The sequence below is a fragment of the Paroedura picta genome, chromosome 3, assembly GCF_049243985.1.
Source record: "Paroedura picta isolate Pp20150507F chromosome 3, Ppicta_v3.0, whole genome shotgun sequence".
In the NCBI taxonomy this organism is placed as follows: domain Eukaryota; kingdom Metazoa; phylum Chordata; class Lepidosauria; order Squamata; family Gekkonidae; genus Paroedura; species Paroedura picta.
In genome coordinates, this window is record NC_135371.1 from 160,419,895 (window position 1) to 160,441,377 (window position 21,483).

The following is a 21,483-nucleotide window of genomic DNA, read 5'->3' on the forward strand; positions in this document are numbered from 1 at the left end:
CCAACCACATTCTACACAATTGTGCCATTTCTGGGGTTTCTTGATGCCTGGAGAATGCTTCAGGGATTTCTCAATGGTAACATTTGAGATAGGCTGGCCTATAGGAATGACAGAGTCAGTGTCATGTCATCCAGTGTAGGGCTGAATGGCATGTGACCTGGGCATTCAGTATATATTGACCTGCCTGGCCTCAGGATGCTGGGTGTCCCATCTGAGATTTTTAGCCAGAAATGTTTGGAGCTGTTCAAGTTTAACTCCATCACAGCTAGAGAGTTGATATGGTGCAGTGGCTAAGACTGTTAGACTAGAATCTGGGAGCTGCAGGCTGAACAGTCCATTGGTAGTGTCAGATTACAGTCTGGAACAGGGGTAGTCAAACTGCGGCCCTCCAGATGTCCATGGACTACAATTCCCAGGAGCACTTGCCAGCATTCGCTGGCGAATGCTGGCAAGGGCTCCTGGGAATTGTAGTCCATGGACATCTGGAGGGCCGCAGTTTGACTACCCCTGGTCTGGAAGATCCAGGTTCGAATCCCTGCACAGGCCATGGAAGCTTGCTGGGGGACCCTAGGCAATTGATACCCCCTCTGCACAACCTACCTCACAGGGCTGTTGAGAGGATAAAATAGAGGAGAGCAGAAGGGCGTGATTCACTTTGGGTCGCCATGGGGCAAAAAGCAGCATCTAAATGAAGTAAATAAACACAATTTTATTGTGACACTGGGGCATTCTTTGTTTGATTGACTGATTTCTATAAACACCCCCCCCCCCCTCTTGGCACAGCCATCTCAAGGCGGTTTACAAGTATATAATAATCAACAAAACATTAAAAACATTAAAATATATCAGAGGACTGTAGCTGGCAGGTGGTTGATAAAACAGCTCCATTCTTAGCCCAGGATGGGAGAGAATTAAGGAGGAGTCCTTTGGATGGTGTTCAGCTCATTGGCCTCCACTGAACGCCTGGCGGAAGAGCTCCATTTTGCAGGCCCTTTGGAACTGAAGCAGTTCCTGGAAGGCTCTTCTGGGAGTTCATTCCACCAGGTTGGGGCCAAGACTGAGAAGGCCCTGGCCTGGCCCTGATTGAGGCCAAGTGCACATCTCTTGGGCCAGGGGTCACATGCCTGTTCATGTTGGTGGAGCAAAATGCTAGCAAAAAAGAACGTTGCAATTGGCCAATAATGTCATTGATCAATGTCTAACACTACACCTAACCAAGTTTGATTCATGCTGTGAGCTTTCCTGTGCTGGAATAAAACTTGGTTGGTCTTAAAGGCGACACTGGATTCTAGCTTTGTTCTTCTCCTTCAGACCAACGCGCCTACCCATCCGACTCCAGCCCTACGCCGGTTACTGTGCCCTTTTCTATGAATCGAGCTGATTCAATTGTGGGGGGTTTTACTTTCATAGATTTTCATATAACTACTTTTAAAGGGAAGAATCCAGATTTTTGAATAGCTGGCAAGCTGTACTTTGCCACTGTTATCCGTTAAAAAAAAATCTAGCCAGCCAGCATGTGCATTTCATCGGCTATTGCAAAATACTGGGATGCCCCCAGCAGATGATAACAACCCCTTTGCCAAACTAATGGGGTCTGAGGCTGGTCAGTGCCTGGGAAGAAGATCTTTTAAGAACCCCAAGTAAGCTGCTATGGCAGTGGTTCTCAACCTGGGGGACCCCTTTGGGGGTCGAACGACCCTTTCACAGGGGTCGCGGCAGGGCAAGCAGCTTGGCCGGGGAGGGGGGTACCATCCACACAACCGCCTTGTGGTGTAGATCGAGATAGAGCGCTCATATGTATGGAGCAGCAGAAAAAACCGAGATTGGCATGATGGAACAAGAGGCAGAACTGAACTGAGAAACCCCAGGAAAAAGCCAATTTATATACAATAATGAACCATGGATCTTCACCCCAGTGGCCAGTTTTGCTTTAATTTCCGTGAAAGAACACTTGCATAATTTTATGGTTGGGGGTCACCCCAACATGAGGAACTGTATTAAAGGGTCATGGCATTAGGAAGGTTGAGAACCACTGTGCTATGGGATCGCCTTGTAACCCTAACGTCATCTTGAATACGTTCGTTGAGAGGGGATTGAGACAACCATTTTGGCACATTGACAGCTACAGCTCTGTCCAACGTGTAATACTCAAATAAAGAGGAACAAATAAGCAGCCGGCAACCGCATAAACCTACATGGAGACCACTTTCGTTGCCCAGAGTTTCCTCCTCGCTCTTCTTCTCCCACTCCCCACCCCTTATCGAAACTGTTGTATCAGCACAGGGGCAACGCAGAAGATTAAACAACACCAGGCAGGGAAGTTTGCCTTGTTGCAACAGCAATAGCCAGGGAAGTTCAAAGAGATTCCCCAAGCTGAGCGTTTTCTCTTTGTCGAGTGTGTGTTTGGGTGCTTAAATGCAGGCTCACCTCCATGGGCTGAACCACCTGAAGGCTGTTCTTATCCCAACATGCCTAATTGGCACCTTGAGTCCAAGGTGTCATTAAAGCGCTTGGATTATAGTTGCGGTATGGAAGGTGGTCTGAAGGAGAGCTGAATCATGTTTCTGAAAACCAGTGGGGAGATGTGGGATAGGGGACCCAAGGGTGGTAGAGTTTTGACCTGTTCAGGCTGGTGTGCCCTTCTTGCAAAGGCATCTCACATGGATTTGCGTTGTGTTCGGTGCCCTTGGGATCGCTTCCACTGCCCTCCTTCCTTCATGCCCAGGATTTGGTGGCACCCACAAGCTTGTTGCATGAATAAGACCAGCCTATTTTTGAAGCAGGGTTTTTTATTAGCTTCAAACACACATAAGTCTTGTAAGTACATGTGTTCCACTGACGTGGGAGAACCTTTGATGGTGATTTATTGGGAGAGAGAGGAATCCAGTATGTAATTGTCCTCTTCTCTTTTTTTTTTCCGGGGACTCACTTTCTGCACATCCAAGCTCATCCCAAAATGGCAGCAAGGTGGCCTTTACAAGACTGGGATAGATCCTGCTACTTGGACTGAAGATGAATTCCAGACATAGGCTTTCCATGGAATTAGTTGTTGAGAAATGAGGAGCTCAGTTTTCAAACAGTATTATGTAGAAGGATCCCCCATGCAAGAGATCCTTACTCTTGTTCATCCTGCAGGCCCAACTGGAATGTTAAGAACAGGGAGTGGGCATTCATAACAAAATGGCTGCCCCAGTGGGCAATCACAAAATGGTGGCCACAGAATGATGGGGCCAATTACAAAATGTTGGGAGTTTGCAAGACCTCCTAGGGTGGAGGCAGCTGTTTCTGTATGAGTATTCTCTGTGGACACAAAGGCAAGGCGTTCTAGATTTGTGAAACATTTCCTGCTTCATTGAGGTAGAGGACAGCCAAGATTAGCTCTTCATTTCAAGGAAATGAAGCAAAAAGGCACCAGGAAATGCATCACGGTACACCATAGTGCAGGGGTGGCCAAACTGTGGCCATCCAGGTGTCCATAGACTACAATTCCCATGAGCCCCAGGGGCGAAAGCAGAGGTATGTATGGAGATATTTGTATTGAAATATGAGCATTTTGGTTTTGAATGGTATAATCTTGTAAGAAAGTTTCACACTGGTACGGAGACAGATGGAGCCGGCAGGAAATAGTAGGGTGTGAGCCGTGGATCACTGGCTTTATTTCTCATATGTCTTTGTGAATTACAAATGGGTTCGATGGGTTTGATTGGCTGGTTTGGCAGAGAGTTATCATGTGGCTGTGTTTGGATGCTATGACACAGTTTACTAATGTAACAGGATTACCTTTTGCTTATATATTCCTACTGTCATGATGGTCAGTTCATAGTCTGAGGAAGAGTGCTTGCACTCGAAAGCTTACACCTTGAATAAATCTTTGTTGGCTTAAAGGTGCTACTGGACTCTGGTTTTATTGTCCCAGGAAAGTGTTAGGATTGTGGGCCAAATCCCTTTTTCAGGTCAGGTTTTCTTACAGAAGGTGCAGCAAAGGGACTGGAGACTCCGGACTTCTATCTTGGGCGTTTAATCCAAGCCAAAGAACGACAAAGAAGAAGAAGAGTTGGCTCAAAGCGGCTTACAGTCGCCTTCCCATTCCTCTCCCCACAACAGACACCCTGTCAGGTGGGTGAGGCTGAGAGAGCCCTGATATTATTGCTTGGTCAGAACAGTTTTATCAGTGCCGTGGCAAGCCTAAGGTCACCCAGCTGGTTGCATGTGGAGGAGCGCAGAATCGAACCTGGCATGCCAGATTAGAAGTCCGCACTCCTAACCACTACACCAAACTGGCTCTCTCAAAGACAAATGCGACGGTTTGCAGTACTCTGTACTTAAAGTATTGCGAGCCTGCTGATGTTTCCTGTGGACTTTTATTGTGTTCCTTGTTCTGTGCCGTTTCCTTTCCTGCAGTGGTAAAATAGTCCGGCAACCGAGAGCTACAGCAGAATCTCCACGGGCTTTTAAAATGCCGTCGTGTTCCCTGCATTTCAGGGGTAAGGGACCATCCATAAAGTATGTCACACATCATGGGGAAGAGGGAGCAAAGCTGTGCTACGGGAAGGCTGAGAGATCAGTTAAAACGAGACAAACTGGGGCCCAGGGAAAGGGTTTTGTGCGAGCGGGCAGGCTTTAAAAGGCATTACTCACTTTATGGATGATCCCTAGGCCGGTTATGAAAACTAAATGATGGACAACTCCTTATGTCTTATTTCAACCATATGGCCAGGTTTCACCCAAAGAGTCCGTGCAACATTGTAGTGAAATAAATCACCATAGACTTTAAGGGACATGACGGATTCATAGATGACACTTACGACCGATCTAGCACTGGCTGTCAGCCGTGTCCGCTAAACTGAACTTCCATGGCCCTGAACAGTGTATCTTTGAAGAGGGCTTGCTGGGCACAAAAAGTAGTCTGTCACCTTCATGTTTTGCTTCTGGGATCTCAGAGACGTTTGAGGCTCGAAAGAGGATGCTAGATGGGCTATCAGCTTGATCCAGCAAGGCTTTCTTTACAGTCTTGTTGTTGTTATGTGCAAAGTCGTGTCCGACCCATCGCGACCCCATGGACAATGATCCTCCAGGCCTTCCTGTCCTCTACCATTCCCCGGAGTCCATTTAAGTTTGCACCTACTGCTTCAGTGACTCCATCCATCCACCTCATTCTCTGTCGTCCCCTTCTTCTTTTGCCCTCGATCTCTCCCAGCATTAGGCTCTTCTCCAGGGAGTCCTTCCTTCTCATGAGGTGGCCAAAATATTTGAGTTTCATCTTCAGGATCTGGCCTTCTAAAGAGCAGTCAGGGCTGATCTCCTCTAGGACTGACTGGTTTGTTCGCCTTGCAGTCCAAGGGACTCGCAAGAGTCTTCTCCAGCACCAGAGTTCAAAAGCCTCAATTCTTTGACGCTCGGCCTTCCTTATGGTCCAACTTTCGCAGCCATACATTGCAACTGGGAATACCATAGCCTTGACTAAACGCACTTTTGTTGGCAGGGTGATGTCTCTGCTTTTTAGGATGCTGTCTAGATTTGCCATAGCTTTCCTCCCCAGGAGCAAGCGTCTTTTAATTTCTTTGCTGCAGTCCCCATCTGCAGTGATCTTGGAGCCCAGGAAAATAAAATCTGTCACTATCTCCATTTCTTCCCCTTCTATTTGCCCGGAATTGAGAGGGCCGGATGCCATGATCTTTGTTTTCTTGATGTTGAGTTTCAAGCCAACTTTGGCACTCTCCTCCTTCACCCGCATCAACAGGCTCTTTAGTTCCTCTTCACTTTCTGCCATCACAAATTTTTAAAAGGACTGCCAACTAGACCAGGGGCTTCCTCAACCAGGGTTTCATGAAACTCTGGGATATCATGATGGCCCTGGAACGGTTTCCCAAATGGGTGGGAGTTAATTGACGTTTTTAATGTGTTAAATATTTATTGGGTGATGTGACCACATGCAGTCATGTCAACCCACCCTCCCAAAATGGCCAATGATGGGCCTGGAGGAGGTGGGAAGGGGAGGGGCTCCGGGTGGGCATGCACATAGATATGCTTCCCAACCATATTCTGCATGATTGTGCCACTTTAGGGGTTTCTCGAAGCCTGGAGAATGTTTCAGGGCTTTCTCAATGATAAAAAAGTCAAGAAAGGCTGAACTGTCCGTTGAAAGTTTCCTGTAGGAAATTCCAGTATAGCAACTAAACATGTGGACATGTGATTGTTCCCGTTGTTATACCCATAGAGAAATAAAAACTTTAAAACCCTGTTGAAATGCTGAGTCGCCCCCCACCCCCCACCCCCGATACAGAGCTAGGCTAAAATGTTTCTTACAATCCAGAGAAAAAGAATGGTAAATGCCGTGGGTCAGGGACTGAAATTTCCAAAATGTGAAATGTCACCATTTAGCCAGAGGGGAGTTGGAGGGATGCAGCCCTCTCTTGTCAGATCCCACAAAGGAACCAGGGCTGGTGCTCGGATGGGAGACCACCAAGGCTGACTCTGCAGAGGAAGGCAATGACCAGCCACCTCTGCCTCTGGCTGGCCTTAAAAGCTGATGTCATCGTAAGTCAGATGGAACATGATGGAACATGATGCCCTTACATACAAACCGAACCGCTCAGTTCATTTTTTGTCCTCCTATCTTAACAATGGAAAGCACCAGGAAGTATTTGGCATTAAGCCATTAATTTTATTTGTTTGTTTGTTTGTTTGTTAGATTTTTATCCCGCCACTCCCCGAAGGCTCATGGCAGGTTACAGAAAAAATACATAAAAGCCCCAATAAAACTACCCCTAAACATTTATAAGTTACGTCACATAGATTAAACCCCAAGATGGTCGCGATGAAACCAATTATAGAGCGCCCTCCCTACCTCCGGGGTAGATCTAGGGGGATGACATAAGCCGCCAGAGATTAAATCCCATAACCACACAAGGCCACCAAATGCCAGGTGCTACCTTCGGAATCCCTCTCCCTATATCAGACTCAACTACGGTTTCTTAACCTGGAGTTTCTTGACGACTCTGGAAGGGTTTCCCAAATGGATGGGAGTTAATTTTTTATATATTTTAAAAATTTGTTCCACATTTATCGGGTGATATGACCATATTTGGTTATGTCAACCCCCCCCCAATGGCCAATGAGGGGCCTGGAGGGGTGGCCAGTGGAGGGGCCCCAGGTGGGCACGTACATAGCTCTGCTTCCCAACCATATTCTTCATAGATTGTGCCACTTCTGGGGTTCCTCGAAGCCCAAGGAGTGTTTCAGGGATTCCTCAATGGTCAAAAGGTTGAGAAAGACTGCCCTATAGAGAAGAGAAGGCCTAAGATGGCATCAATTGGGACTACTGCATAAAGATACACATGTGTTCTACTACAGGCATTGTGTTTGAAGAAGTGTTCCCTTTTCCACAGGAGAGACATTTGGAGTGCGTGTTGCTAATCAGTGTTAGAAGTGCCTTATTACGATTTTTAAAAATCTGCTGAGTCAGGGGTATCTTTTTAATCCATCAGTTGATTTTTGATCAGTTAAGCTGAATCAAGTGAACATATAGTGTTATTTTGTAAAGTTAACTAAAATACAAGAATGATTTTAGGATTTCTTTTATAAACAAGTCCTGCACCCCACTCCAGTTCTCTGCTTGTACGTTATATCTCCATCCAAGCAATTTAGGAACTATAATAAACCAAGCGACTTAATACTACAATAAACAGTTGACATTTATAAAACATTTGACAGTCATTCTTCACAACTGCCCTGCTAGGGAAATTAGTATTATCTTCAAATTGCACAATAGGTTATAAGAATCGGAATAGGAATATACCTATGGGTTCTGTGAGAATTTTTGCAGCACAACTGAGGCTGAACTGTGGACTTGGCTTATTGCATTACCCACCGGCTCTTATTCTTTTAAAACTTGATACCCCCCTTTGTAGAATTTGGTAGCATCATTGGGGGTGGGGGGTGGGGCTTAAGGACCAAGCACCTCTATGGAGATACACACTTCGACAATAGAATTTGTCTTGCACCTGTTTTATTTTATGAGCACTGGGTCATTCCATAACTGTTACATTAGAACAATAAATACAGTGTGTAGATGAAATTTATGTGATTCCAGGGCCAAGTTCATGCTGACCCTTGTATCGTCAAGCACAGTAGTAAGAAGAGGCACATAAGCAGGATACAGGACCGTAATAGATCAGATTGCTTGAGATTTATGCTCATTTAAGCAGGAATGAATTGAACACATGGAGTCATAAACTTTGAAGGATGATCTGACCAAGAGTAATCACTGAGGCGTTATCTGCAAGGAGGTGGTATTTTAGGGAAACGCTTGGCTTCAGAAGCGAAGAAGAAGAAGAAGAAGAAGAAGAAGAAGAAGAAGAAGAAGAAGAAGAAGAAGAGTTGGTTATTTTCTCTACCAAAAGGAGTCTCAAAGTGGCTTACAATCACCTTCCCTTTCCTCTCCCCTCAATAGACACCCTGTGATGTAGGTAAAGCTCAGAGAGCCCTGATATTACTGCTTGGTCAGAACAGCTTTATTATGGCCATGATGAGCCCAAGGCAACCCAGCTGGCTGTATGTGAAGGAGGAGCAGGGAATCAAACCCGGCTCACCAGATTAGAAGTCGGCGCTCCTGCCCACTACACCAAGCTGGCTCTTCTGCCAAGGGTGAAAGAAGAATGAAAAACAAAAGCTGAGTATCAGCAATTAAATCTTAACAACTGGTTTTGTGCCCAATCCGCATGAATTTATGTTGCTATAAGTTCTCCTGAAGACAGCAAGGTCCGTTCTGCATCTAACATGCATAAGACCACAGCGTCGTCTCTTGTTTCCATGCGTTCTTGCCCAAAACCAAATTCCTGTCCAGCCTGGTGGGGCTTTGTTTCTAAGCGCATGCCAGACCACCGCTCCACTCAAAGATGGAGATTCGTTTTAAGGCATTTGCTCTGCAATCAGGGCGTGCAAGTTTTAACCGGCCAAATCAGACGCCCTCCTTCTGTGAATCCGAGTCAACAGCGCGAGGCATCCGTCCGAGGAAGGCAGGGCATGTTCAGTTTTATAGGAGCTGCTGGAAAATACCAGCTTGGCACAATGTCCTCTGGGAAATTAGCCGAGACATTGTAAGCAGCTCTTTTCCCCTGGATATTTAATAGGTGCTGACAACTGGGCAGCAAGATCAGATATACACTGGTATGAGTTCATCAGTGAAATATTTCTTTTTTCTTCCTTGGCAAATGTTCTGCCTGTAATACCCATCCTCGTCTCCCTCCGTTTAGTACGAGATTCTGATTTGCAGAAGCTCATTCTCCGCGGAAAAGCATTCTATCCTCCTGTCCCCTCCCCTCCAAAGAAGGGATCCCAGTCTAGTTAGGGCCCTGCTGTGCAAGATGTTCTATAGACAAAGTCTTCCAGTCTTCTGGGATCAACGCTGAATCAGGGCTGCAAGCTCTACAAACTAAAGTGAAATAAACATCATTCCGGTAATGAGCCCCAAACAGGTGAATTCTGCAACCTGCCTGCCTAAATTATGCAAAGGGATATCACTTTGCTTCTTTGGCATGATTTATTCTACAGTATTTACCACTGTACTAGTACTATTTAGCACTGTACCACGCTAGAGGGCATCACCCCAAGGGTCAGACATGACCCAATGCTTGCACAGGTGATACCTTTACCTTTTTATTTACCACTGTACACAATTTAGTTCTGGGCTGATTCTGCACTTACTTTGTTTTTTCTGTTGTGGATCCTTCTTAATTCAGATCGATTTGAACTCAGGTCTTCCTCTATTCCCCCCCCTCCCCCATTGAAACAGAAAGTGTTCTGCATGTGATTGGGGAAGCTCAGCGGGGAGGAGAGCCAAGTGGAGCAGGAATCCCTTTCTTTCTTTTCTTGAATGGAGGGGGGGGGGAGGACTGGAGACAGCAGAGGTGTATGGAATGAATCCAAGAGGCAAATCTCTGCTGAGAGAAGTTAGGGCTTCTGGAGCGCAAACACTTTAAGACAAGCCTTGCAACCTGGAAGTCTTTGAACTGATGCCCTGGCCAATCAGGGAAGACTCCTTTGCTACCAGGCATGGGAAAGTGAGTTTATTCACACAAAGCAGGAATCTGCACACTTCCTGATTCCAATTTTTCAAATATCGAGGGTTATATATATAAAGAAAGCTAAAATACTTCAGAAGTTGAATCCTGTGGCCATCCTGTCAGATGCTGGTTTTCTGCCAGGTTCCAACAGAGTTGCAGTGTAAAGAAAGTCCTGATCGCTGGCAGGCAGGTGGGTGGGCTTCGATGCTCAGCACACCTGCCAATTGTATTTTCAGTCCTGCAGTGACCAGTGATGGCAACTATTCCATTGCCACACTTACACTTAACATAAAACTTTGCTGGCCTTAAAGGTGCCACTGGACTGAAATTTTTCCCAGTTTGTCTCAGTTGTGCAATTATGGAAACACGTTTTCCTCCCCTGCAACAGGGCGAAACTCCTAAGGAGGTGAAGACAGGATGTTGCATGGTAGGAACTAACAGGATCTGCGATATTTCACTGTCCGGAGCTCCTTCCCCTTGGGCCTCGGTAGAAAGGGATTACAATGCAGAGAACCAAAGGAGGTTTACTGCTCTGGACAGGGAGTTCTTTTCTGCCTGTTACTTGCTCCTACCTCTCAGCTTTATCTCACCAGGTATGGTGATGCCATCTTCTCAGTGCTGGGAGTCAGAAGTGAAACTCACCACTGGAAAGGACTTGCCTCTACCAGACATGGTTTGGAGATCTCATAAGACATCTGAGGCCCAGCTTTATATCCACAGGTATGGCAGACACCACGTGGTCTGCTCTGGGCCTTCTTTCAGTTATGTCCCTTCCAGTCTCTTCCCATTTCCCTGGTGGTCTATTAGCCTTAGCGCTGAGGCTTCCACAGTGCAATCCCAAATGGAGTGACCACCCTCCTAAGTTGGTTGAGAAGGGCCTAACTCTGCTTAGCATTGCTCTGCCAGTCACCCAGAAGCCCTCATAAGAGCCCTTGCCTGAATGCCACTATTTTCCCCAAGAAATCCTCAAATATGTTTCCTCTGGCATGTAAGTAACCCATTACAGTCTATCAGGTTCTGGTTTGTGTGCTTTGACTGCCTGTGGCCTTCCTGATGGGAGTCTTTCACCTCCATTCCATCATTCTTTAACTCAGGCTTTCTCAACCAGGGTTTCGGGAAGCCCTGGGGGTTCTTGATGGGCCTGGAAGGGTTTTCTGAATGGGCGAGAGTTAATTAATTTTTAAATACATTTTTCAAATTTGTTAAACACGACCGTATCTGGTCATGTCGACCCGCCTCCCCTCCCCAAAATGGCCAATGATGGGCCTGGAGGGGGTGGGAAGGCGAGGGGCCCTGGGTGGGCATGTTCACAGCTTTGCATCCCAACCACATTCTGCACCATCATGCCACTCCGGGGGTCATTGCCCCCTGATTTTTGAATGTTGTGGTTTCTGGAGTGACTTAGGCCATCCCATCTCAACAATGCCCTTCCGCCTCTCCATTGGACAAACAGGCCAGTACCCTTCAACAAACAATTAAGGGACAGAAGTCTGACATCAGAAACCACAACATTCTAAAACCACTTGGAAACATTTTGACATTTTTCCCCACCCAAATTTTTGTTAGCCTTTCAGAATCTACTAAACTCTTTCTCTGGTCTGCTGCTACAAACATGGCTACCCATCTTGATCTATGCCAACCTTTCTCAACTTTATATCGTTGAGAACCCCCTGAAACATTCTTCAGGCTTTGAGAAACCCCAGAAGTGGTGCAATCGTGCAGAATATGATTGAGAAGCATAGCTGTATACACACCCACCTGGGGCCCCTCCCCTTCCTACCCCCTCCAGGCCCATCATTGGCCATTTTGGAAGCGGGGGTGGGTCAACATGACCAGATATAGTCATCTCACCCGATAAATGTTTAGCAAATTTTAATAATATATTAGAATTAATTAACTCCCACCTATTCGAGAAACCCTTCCAGGGCGGTCAAGAAACCCCAGGGTTTCATGAAACCCTGGTTGAGAAAACCCGCTCCACTGGTATTTCTCTCTTGCCTCGCAAACCGTATGGAGCGGCCATGAGTCAGACATAACTTGCTGGCATTTCCCACCGTAACCAAACTTCTTATTCTGCTTGTTTTAAGAACTTTTAAAGCCCACTTGTTCACATCTTGTTTTGCCTTAGGGGATCTATGCAGGCTGAACTGTTCTCTGTAAACTTCTAGATCCTTAATCTGTGTAATTTATTGTACACATTTTTAAGAAGGGCAATTAATCAATGGGACAGCGGTCCACCTAATGTAAATTATCTTTGCACCGCTGGAGTTGATAGCTCAGATTAGTTTCCTAGTGGCACTGTATATTGGATTCACCTGTCATACTGTTTAGTTAAACTCCTCGGATTTATGCCAGTAAACATAATGGCTTGCCCACAACTGGTTATCTTTTAGGTACCAATTGGTGTTCTTTACCTAAGAACAGTGATTAGTATAATGTTCTCCTCCCCCCCCCTTAATACTATCTCATCGAGTCATCTGGCAAGTTTTATAGTCTTTTATCTGCTGTTTTTATCTGATGTTTTGCCTCCAAACTGATTTGTTTTACAAGGTTTTATCTGCTGCTTTAAATTGCCACTTCTATTGTACTTCCTTGTTGTTTTAACATCGCCTGCTTGCTTTGAAATTTGGATCATTTTGAGCTGAAATCACCTTAAATATTTTTAATGGAAGGCACAGCTGTCCCCACTCAAAATATATCTATGAACCGCTCCTCAGGAGCGGTAGTAATAATGCAGTAAGGGCCATGTGGGATTAGAAGAAGAAGAAGAAGAAGAAGAAGAAGAAGAAGAAGAAGAAGAAGAAGAAGAAGAAGAAGAGTTGGTTCTTATATGCCGCTTTTCCCTACCCGAAGGAGGCTCAAAGCGGCTTACAGTCGCCTTCCCATTCCTCTCCCCACAACAGACACCCTGTGGGGTGGGTGAGGCTGAGAGAGCGCTGATATTACTGCTCGGTCAGAACAGCTTTATCAGTGCCGTGGCGAGCCCAAGGTCACCCAGCTGGTTGCATGTGGGGGAGCGCAGAATCGAACCTGGCATGCCAGATTAGAAGTCCGCATTCCTAACCACTACACCAAACTGGCTCTTAGAAAATACCAATGGGCTTTACCTCTAGTAAACAGATATTTCAATTCTTTCATTCCCCATCCTGTTATCTAAGGCTTGAACTATAATTGACAGAAACTATCCCTTGAGAGCCAGCGTTCTGATTAAGAGCAATGGCCTCTAATTTGGAGATCCGGATTTGATTCTCCACTTCCTCCACATGCGGTCAGTTGGGTGACCTTGGGCCAGTCCCAGTTCTCTCAGACCTCTCTCAGCCCCACCTGCCTCACAGGATATCTGTTGTGGGGAGAGAAAGGGTAGGCAATTGTAAGCTGCTTTGAGTCTCGTAGTAAAAAGCAGGGTACAAAAAACCCAGCTCTACTTCTGTGGAAACCCAGGTTTTTTCCCCCATTTATGAGGAGGTAGGGGCCTGAATTTGAGACTACACGGCACATTTAAAATGAGAGGGTCTTATTCAGGGCTGACCAAGCTATGGCTCTCTAGATGTCCATAAACTACAATTCCCATGAGCCCCTGCCAGTGTCAGCAGGGGCTCATGGGAACTGTAGTCCACGTTCATCCGGAAAGCCACAGTTTGGTCAGCCGTCATCTAAATCATGCATACCCGCTGCAGTCTTCATTTTTCTCAGTTTTCTTTTTTCTCCATTCAGGCTCTGATACCCCCAAGGGAGCTCATACCAGGGCGCCTTTTGATTCGCTAGGGAGAAAGTTTTGAGGATGAAGAGGGTTCACCTTTCTTCAAGGGGAGGAAAGTGCAGTCCAGTCTCAGTCATCTTATGGCCACCCCACAGAATTTTTCAAGGTGAGAGGCCAGCGTGCCTCTGAGTAGCTACCCTGTACTTCCTTGGTAGCCTCCCGTCCAGGTACGAACCCGGCCTGACTGCTTAGCTCCCAAGATATGAAGAGATCCAGGTAATTTAGGCCATCCAGGTCAAGGTGGACTGTTTCATGCTTGCAAATTACAAGTGTTATGTAAAAGCATCCAGTGCTAGAAAGTGGGGCATGCCTCTACATGAAAGCACCCTCTTATAAAACACTGTGGGGAGACTGGGGCAGGCACAGCAGTCAGATTCACCCTTGCAACGAGTAATCCATGGCATTTGGACACCTCAGGTGTCCAAACGCCATGGATTACTCATTACAAGGGTGAATCCAGATTACTCATTACAAGGGTGAATCCGGCTGTGCTGTGCATGCTTTAAAACCTGGAATTCCAAAGGAACCCCCTGGAAAAACTGGAATTCCAAAGGAACCCCCTGGAAAAACTGGAATTCCAAAGGAACCCCCTGGAAAAACTGGAATTCCAAAGAAACCCCCACAAACAAACAAACAAACAAAATTCCCCACTTCACCCTTCGTCCTTATCATGGGCCTGTTCCAATTCCTTGTGAGTTTTGTGATTTATGTCAGAAAAATAACATAGTAAAAAATGGTTCTCGGCCTTTTAATTCTGGTGGGCTTCAACATTCGTTCCAAGGCCTCTCTGTCAGGGGTGAAGGATGTTAGTAATCACTAACATGGGGCTGTCCCCTGAAGCTGCATGGCCGACTGGTTGTTCACTGTATTTTGCATTCTCCCTGCAGGAGCTTTCTGCGTTCCGCAGGGCCTGAAAGACAGAGCTCTTCCACCAGGTTTATGGTTGAGGCCACGGCTGAGAGGCAGATCTGGTAGGACCCTCCCCCTTGGCGTCAAAGGCAGCAATATGCCAGGGTCACCTATTGGCATCAGGCTATTGCTCCCCTTTGCCACTTCCCCTATTGGATGTTATTATGGGGGGTTGGATAGTTGATTTATACCACCATGTTTCTTACTCGTATGTTTTAATTTTAATGGGGTTTTATTGGGGGTTTTATTAATGGACTGTTATGAGCCAACTCCGGGAGTGGCGGTGAATAAAAATCTAAAATAAGAATAATTTCTGGCTTCAGCAGTATGACCGTGATTTAGGAATGTGGGGGGTGTCAGCTGGATTTTGGTTGGCTGCTGGTGCAATTTCAAAGTGTCGGTTTTGACCGATAAGGAGCAGGTGTTTGCTGGCAGGAGTTCATGAGAATTGTAGTTCACGGACATCTGGAGGGCCGCAGTTTGACTACCCCTGTCCTAAATAGTCTGGGAATGTCCTACCTCCAGAAATGTATGAGTCCCCTAGCCTCCTTAGATCATCATCACAGATCCTATAGGTACTTGCCCCCCCCCCCAACAGCCTGCTTGTCAATCAATAGAGCAAGGGCCATTGCAATGGTGGCCCCATCTCTCTGGATTCAGTCCCCTGAGAAGTTTACCTGGATCTCTTCATATCTTGTCAGCATTCTGTAGAGCATGCAAAGCTTTCAGGTGGCCTTTTGTAAGCCTTATGAGCCAGGGAGCTGGCCAGTTGTTTTCAGTCTTCAAGTTGGCTTGTCAAATTGATTTTTAAATTGGTTTTATGGCTCTATTTTAATTTTTTTTGCATTTATTTGTCTGTGTTGTATCTGTATTTATTGTTGTTTTTTATTGTTGTAAGCTGCCCTGAGTCCCCCAATTCGAACAAACAAATGGACCCTTGGTTTCCTATCACTTTTACTGTCTGCAGCGCCATGAAGCCCCTCAATGGTACCATGGCATGGGCTTTTCAAAATGGCTGCTGGGAACAGCCCTCCGACCGTGTGAAAGAAAGGTCTTTTAATTAAAGAAAAGATCTACTCTCATTGGATCAGGTCGACCCGCCTCCTCACCTAGTGGCCAATGATAGACCTGGAGGGAGTGGACAGAGGAGGGGCTCCAGCCATTTAAACCTTTGCCACTCAAGACTCCTCTTACTTCCAGGGGGCACAGCAGGCAGGTATGGCCAGCTGACATCACTTCCTGGTACCTCAAAACCTGAACAATACTTCAGCAGTATCTCCATGGTTAAAAAGTTGAGAAAGGTTTCTTTTGTATTGACACGGCTGTAAACAACATGGCTAAACGTTTGATCCAGACAAAATCAAGCTGCTGCAGGTGGGTGGTTTATGGGAATATAATGACAGTATTAGGCTCTCCTGGATGGGGGTGCCCTTTTCCTTAAAGATTGGGTTTCTAGATCAGCCATTTTCAACCTTCTGACTGCGGAGGAGCCCCTGAAATAAATGTTCGGGCCTAGAGGAGCCTCAGGAGTGACTCAGCTGGCCACACCTCTCTGCCACATCCCGGGAAGTGATGTCACCAGAAGTGACACCACCACTCACACCCTTAGTCCTTCTTTCATCCCTCCCCCCACCTTCAGTACTACTCCAGTGGCTCTGCCTAATGTTGACTTGAAAGAATGGCAGGAGCTGAGAAAACAGCCCAGACCGCCTAGAGAATGACCCATACTGCTCCCCACCCATTAAGGTCGGAGGGGACAGGCCGTAGACCCCCTCAGGGGTCTATGGACCCCTGATTGGGAATCCCTGTTCTAGATCCACAGTTAGGGGTTGGATACACAAGCAACACTGGTAGTGCCTTGTGCCGGTGGTGGCTGGTTCATCAACTGCATCCCCTTCTGGAAGGAGACCAAGCCCTATGAAGATAGGTTGAGGGACTTGGGAATGTTCAGCCTGGAGAAAAGGAGGTTGAGAGGGGACATGATAGCCCTCTTTAAGTATCTGAAAGGTTGTCATTTGGAGGAGGGCAGGATGCTGTTCCCATTGGCTGCAGAGGAGAGGACATGCAGTAATGGGTTTAAACTACAGGTACAACGATATAGGCTAGATATCAGGAAAAAAAATTCACAGTCAGAGTAGTTCAGCAGTGGAATAGGCTGCCTAAGGAGGTGGTGAGCTCCCCCTCACTGGCAGTCTTCAAGCAAAGGTTGGATACATACTTTTCTTGGATGCTTTAGGATGCTTTGGGCTAATCCTGCGTTGAGCAGGAGGTTGGACTAGATGGCCTGTATGGCTCCTTCCAACTCTATAATTCTGTGATTCTGTGATTCTATGAGATGATCTGCCTGTGATTATCTATATCTGGTAACATCCTTTCTCAATTGCTGTAGTGGTTACTTTAATGTAGGACTGCCTCTGGAAAGTGTTCCGAATGGTTCAGAAAACAGCAGCCGAGTTATTCATCAGGACAAGCCAGAATAACTAGTTTTCACCAGTACTTAAAACCCTTCACTTAAAAAAAAAGGAACTGATGCTTAAAAGTAACTTTCCATTTGTTTCCAGGATCAGTTCAGAATAGTACTTTCAACCTACAGAGCCGTACACTGTTTGAAATCACGTTATTTGGAGGACTGCCGCCTCTCATCCAAACCTACCCTCAATGACTGTTTATGCACTGGGAACTCCACTGCCCCAGCTACCGTGCAGGAGCACAAATCGGGGGTGGATGAGATGCATCCGGCCAAATGCTCCCCCGTGTGGGTGCAGGAAGAGGTGGGGCAACCTGCCATGATTAAAACTCGAGCCTGCATCCTGGCATGAAACCTCCAGTGCATAAAAGGTCAAAGATTTTCATATAAGACACCATTTTCAGTTGCCCTCACCTGAAGCCATTTGTTGAATGGCTACCAGTGGCATCACAATTTTCTTTTGGGTCCCAGGCAAAGGCTGTCTTGTATGCTCTTTAATAATTTAATTCTACGTTCATAGCTTTGTTGTTGGTATTCTCGTGCTGTTGGGTTTTTTTTTGCTGTTGCTGCTGTTTTTATACTGCTCAACCCTTTTCAAACGTATTACTGTTTATTTTAAAGTTCTTATTCCATAGCGTACAAAGTGAAGTTGTAAGCTTCCTCGAAAGATGTTATGGAAGAAAGATGGGATATATTTTAAAAGTTGGGTGGAAAGCACTGTCAAGTCGACCCATGTTGACCCTGTGGCATTTTCAAGGCCAAGAATGTTCAGAGGTGGCTTGCCATTGCCTTCCTCCATGTCATGACCCTGGTATTTCTATCTGGTAGTTTGTATTTTAATTATTGGTTTTAGGGGCTATAGGGGCTTTAGGGGATTGCACTGTTTTTACCTTGTAACCTGCCATGAGCCGGCTTGCCAAGAGTGGTGGGTAATAAATCCTAATAATAATAATAATAATAATAATAATAATAATAATAATAAATATTCAACAGGGCCAGCCCTCTTAGCCTCTGACATCTGACATGATCAGGTTAGCCTGTGCTACCCAAGGTAACAGTTTTACTGTTTCATAAAATTTCTGTGTCTGTCTTCCTGCTGTTTGGATCACACATACAATTGCTAGTGTGTTATTGGGTTTTTCTCAAATAAAGTCTGTTTTTTGAAACAATACTATTTTCATTGTATTAGGATGATTCTTCCAACTGCATGAACAATGGCAGTGGAACCAAAGGCCAAAGGGAGTCCCTTGCATCATCATCATCATCTGCCAGTTTGAAAACAATCATATAAATATCTATCAAGGAGGTTACAGGTATAACTAACCCAGTTAAGAGCAAGGACAGTACTATTGACCTGTACCTCCTGGACTTGCTTGTCAAAGGTTTGGTCTAATGGTATGTTCAGGGCTATGGGGTGTAATTAGCAAGCACTTCAAAAACAATTTTCAGCTGTATGCAGATGGAGATCTGTGTGTATGTATATCTGGATATGTCTATCTTTGGGCCAATCCTGCATTGAGCAGGGGATTGGACTAGATTGCCCTCCAACTCTATGATTCTGTGATTCTGATTCTGTGATACACACACCCCATATATTCAGTGGGGAGGGAAGGAAGAATAGTATAGCTTGATTTTGTCAGACCTTGGAATGTGGGACTACCAAGGCCCATTATGCACGGCCGCCGAAACGGCGATTTCGGGTCACATGGAAAACGCAGAGGGGGAAGACGCGACGCACACCGGTTATGCACGGGGCGGGGCGCAACGGCGGCAAAACCCAGAGTAACTGATTATGCACGCGGCGATCCGGGCGCCGCTTCTGGTTGCGCCCCGGTCACCCGGAACCTGCGCTTTCTTCCGCGTTTCACTGACGCGGCTTTTTCGGCGGCATGCACCGAAGCTGCAGCCGGTTGCAGCCGGCACCATGCGTTATCGGTGATTTTAGTCGCCGCCATTCCACCCCGAATGTGCGCTAAAACCCCCGTGCATAATGGATCCAAGAGAAGCCCTGCAGGGGAAGGCACTGGTCAGCCACTTCTGCTTCTCCTCGCTTGCCATACATTGGTTGCGACTTGATGGCATGCACATATATAGGTATGTATTCTATGAAACCATGCTGAGTGCCGTACTATGCAATCGTACTAAGAACACTTTCCTGGGAGTAAGCTCTATTGAACAGACCTGAGCTGGATTCTCAGTAGACCTGTGTAGGATTGCTTCCTTTATACACTGATGCAGGGGTGACCGAACTGTGGCTCTCCAGATGTCCATGGACTGCAAGTCCCATGAGCCCCTGCCAGTGCTGGTAGAGGTTCCTGGGAATTGTAGTCCATGGACCTCTGGAGAGCTACAGTCTGGCCACCCCTGCATTAATGGATGTCCCTTGCTTGCAGAATATCCTTGCTGATCAAGGGGGCTCTCCTGGCATTTCAATGATGCTGCAAGACTGGAGAAGTCTGGGGGGGGAAACTGAACCTTGAGAAAAGAAGGAATATCCTTCTCAGTGGGCATAAGGCAGGGGTGGCCAAACTGTGGCTATCCAGATATCCATGAACTACAATTCCCATGAGCAACTACCAGCATGTGCTGGCAGGGTCTCATGGTAATTGCAGTCCATGGACATCTGGAGAACCACCATTTGGCCACCCTTGGCATAAGTTGCTTTCAGATTAGTTTTCCCATGATGGTTTAAATACATTTCATGTTGGTTGTTTTCAAGTTTATTTTATTCCATTGCTTTTCTGATGTTGCTGTCCATGTAGGGTCCTGAGATAGGTGACAGAGTTACTGGTATTTGGCTCGTTCCTCTCCATCCTCACCAGCAAAGCAAAGATCTAGTTGGAGCTTTCCAACCAAGATGGGGAAGTTCGAGAAAGGCCTTTTCCCTGAGTTCCTTGCCCTTCCTCTCTTCAATCACATGGCTTTCAGAAGAGATGAAATGAAGATTCATGGGAAGGGAACCCACAACTCATTTCTCAGTTCTTCCTCCAGGTGTCCAAAATGTGGCTTTATTGACCAGGTCCTACCACTGATGCATGGTTGCCTAGGGGAGAAGAGGTGACTTGCCCCAGCTATGGGCTCCCACACAGTCATGGCAGACGCTCCACAAATCACCTCCTTTGCGGTGGTTGCCTGCAGAGAGTTTGTGTGAGTCAGTCGATCTGGGGCTGGCTGAGATAGCTCATCTCTCCACCTTCCGTCACCACAAGTCTGCTTCAGCACCATTTTTGCCTTGGAGGGCAGAGAAGCGAAAGCTTGATGGGCCAACCCCTATCCAGCTCCTGGTGACTGGCAAAGGGAATAGTTCCAGAGGGGTTGCCCTTTTTGTCTGCTGTGGCAAAATAAACAGGAGTCTTCCAGATTGACAAGATCTACCATAAGTTTATTGGTGTATTCTAACCATAAGTTTATTGGTGTATTTGAAAAAGTAAGCTCTATTCTAACAAAGTCCACGCTGCAATAAACCAACCTTTCCCGTGGTTACCTCGGCAGCTGGAGTGTAGTACTTTAGGTTATGGGGTAGAGGTAGGGTTGCCTACCTTCAAGTGGCACCTGAAGTTCTCTCACTATTACAATTGATCTCTAGACTTCAAAGACTGGTTCCCCTGGAGAAAATAGCTGCTTAGATGGGTGGACTTTATTGCACTGTAGTCTGCTGTCTCTCCCCAAGCTTCAACCCTCCCCCCAAATTTCCAGGCATTTCCCAACCCAAAGCCATCAATACTAGTTTGGGGGTTCCGTAACTGAGAGCTACCCCTTGCTAAAAACTCCTTGCATGTAGAAAATTAGAAGGGAAAGGTTCTAAACTAGGAATGGGCATGAAATAGGGGGAAAGAGAGTTTGGCTCAGTTCATAACATGTCCTGTTCATGACCCATGGACTGTCTCAAAGTTTCCACTGCCTCACAAACCAATTTGGCCACCCCAAAAAATGGTGACCCCAGAAAACTGCTTTCAGGGGAAATGTTGGCCTGTCCCACTTTCCTGGGAGCACCTTCTTTGGGGTTGTAACTCAGATCATGTAACCCCAATCCTCACCAAACATGCACAGTCAGCGTTCCCCTGTGAGCTTGGTGTCTCTAGCTTGCACAAGATCTATTCTATACACTCCTGATCCTATGCCTATCAAAATGACTGCCAGCAATCAATCATTTTGACAGACACAGGTTTAGGAGTATGTAGAACATCCTGTGCAAGCTAGAAAAATCAAATGTGGAGGGTATGTAGAGGAGCGTCTCAGAAAGAGTGCTGTGAGTATAAAGTCTCAGCTCCATCCTATACGCT

At 46.3% G+C, this 21,483-nt stretch overlaps 1 long non-coding RNA gene across 1 annotated transcript in view; it reads right to left on the bottom strand.

Moving 5' to 3' along the window:
• Nucleotides 1-599: 599 nt before the first annotated feature.
• The window catches only part of LOC143831374 (uncharacterized), a 53,463-nt gene continuing 32,579 nt past the window's right edge, over nucleotides 600-21,483 (bottom strand). The window contains exon 3 of the long non-coding RNA XR_013228860.1: nucleotides 600-684. This is a non-coding gene — a long non-coding RNA (uncharacterized LOC143831374). The remainder of the gene's footprint in view (nucleotides 685-21,483) is intronic.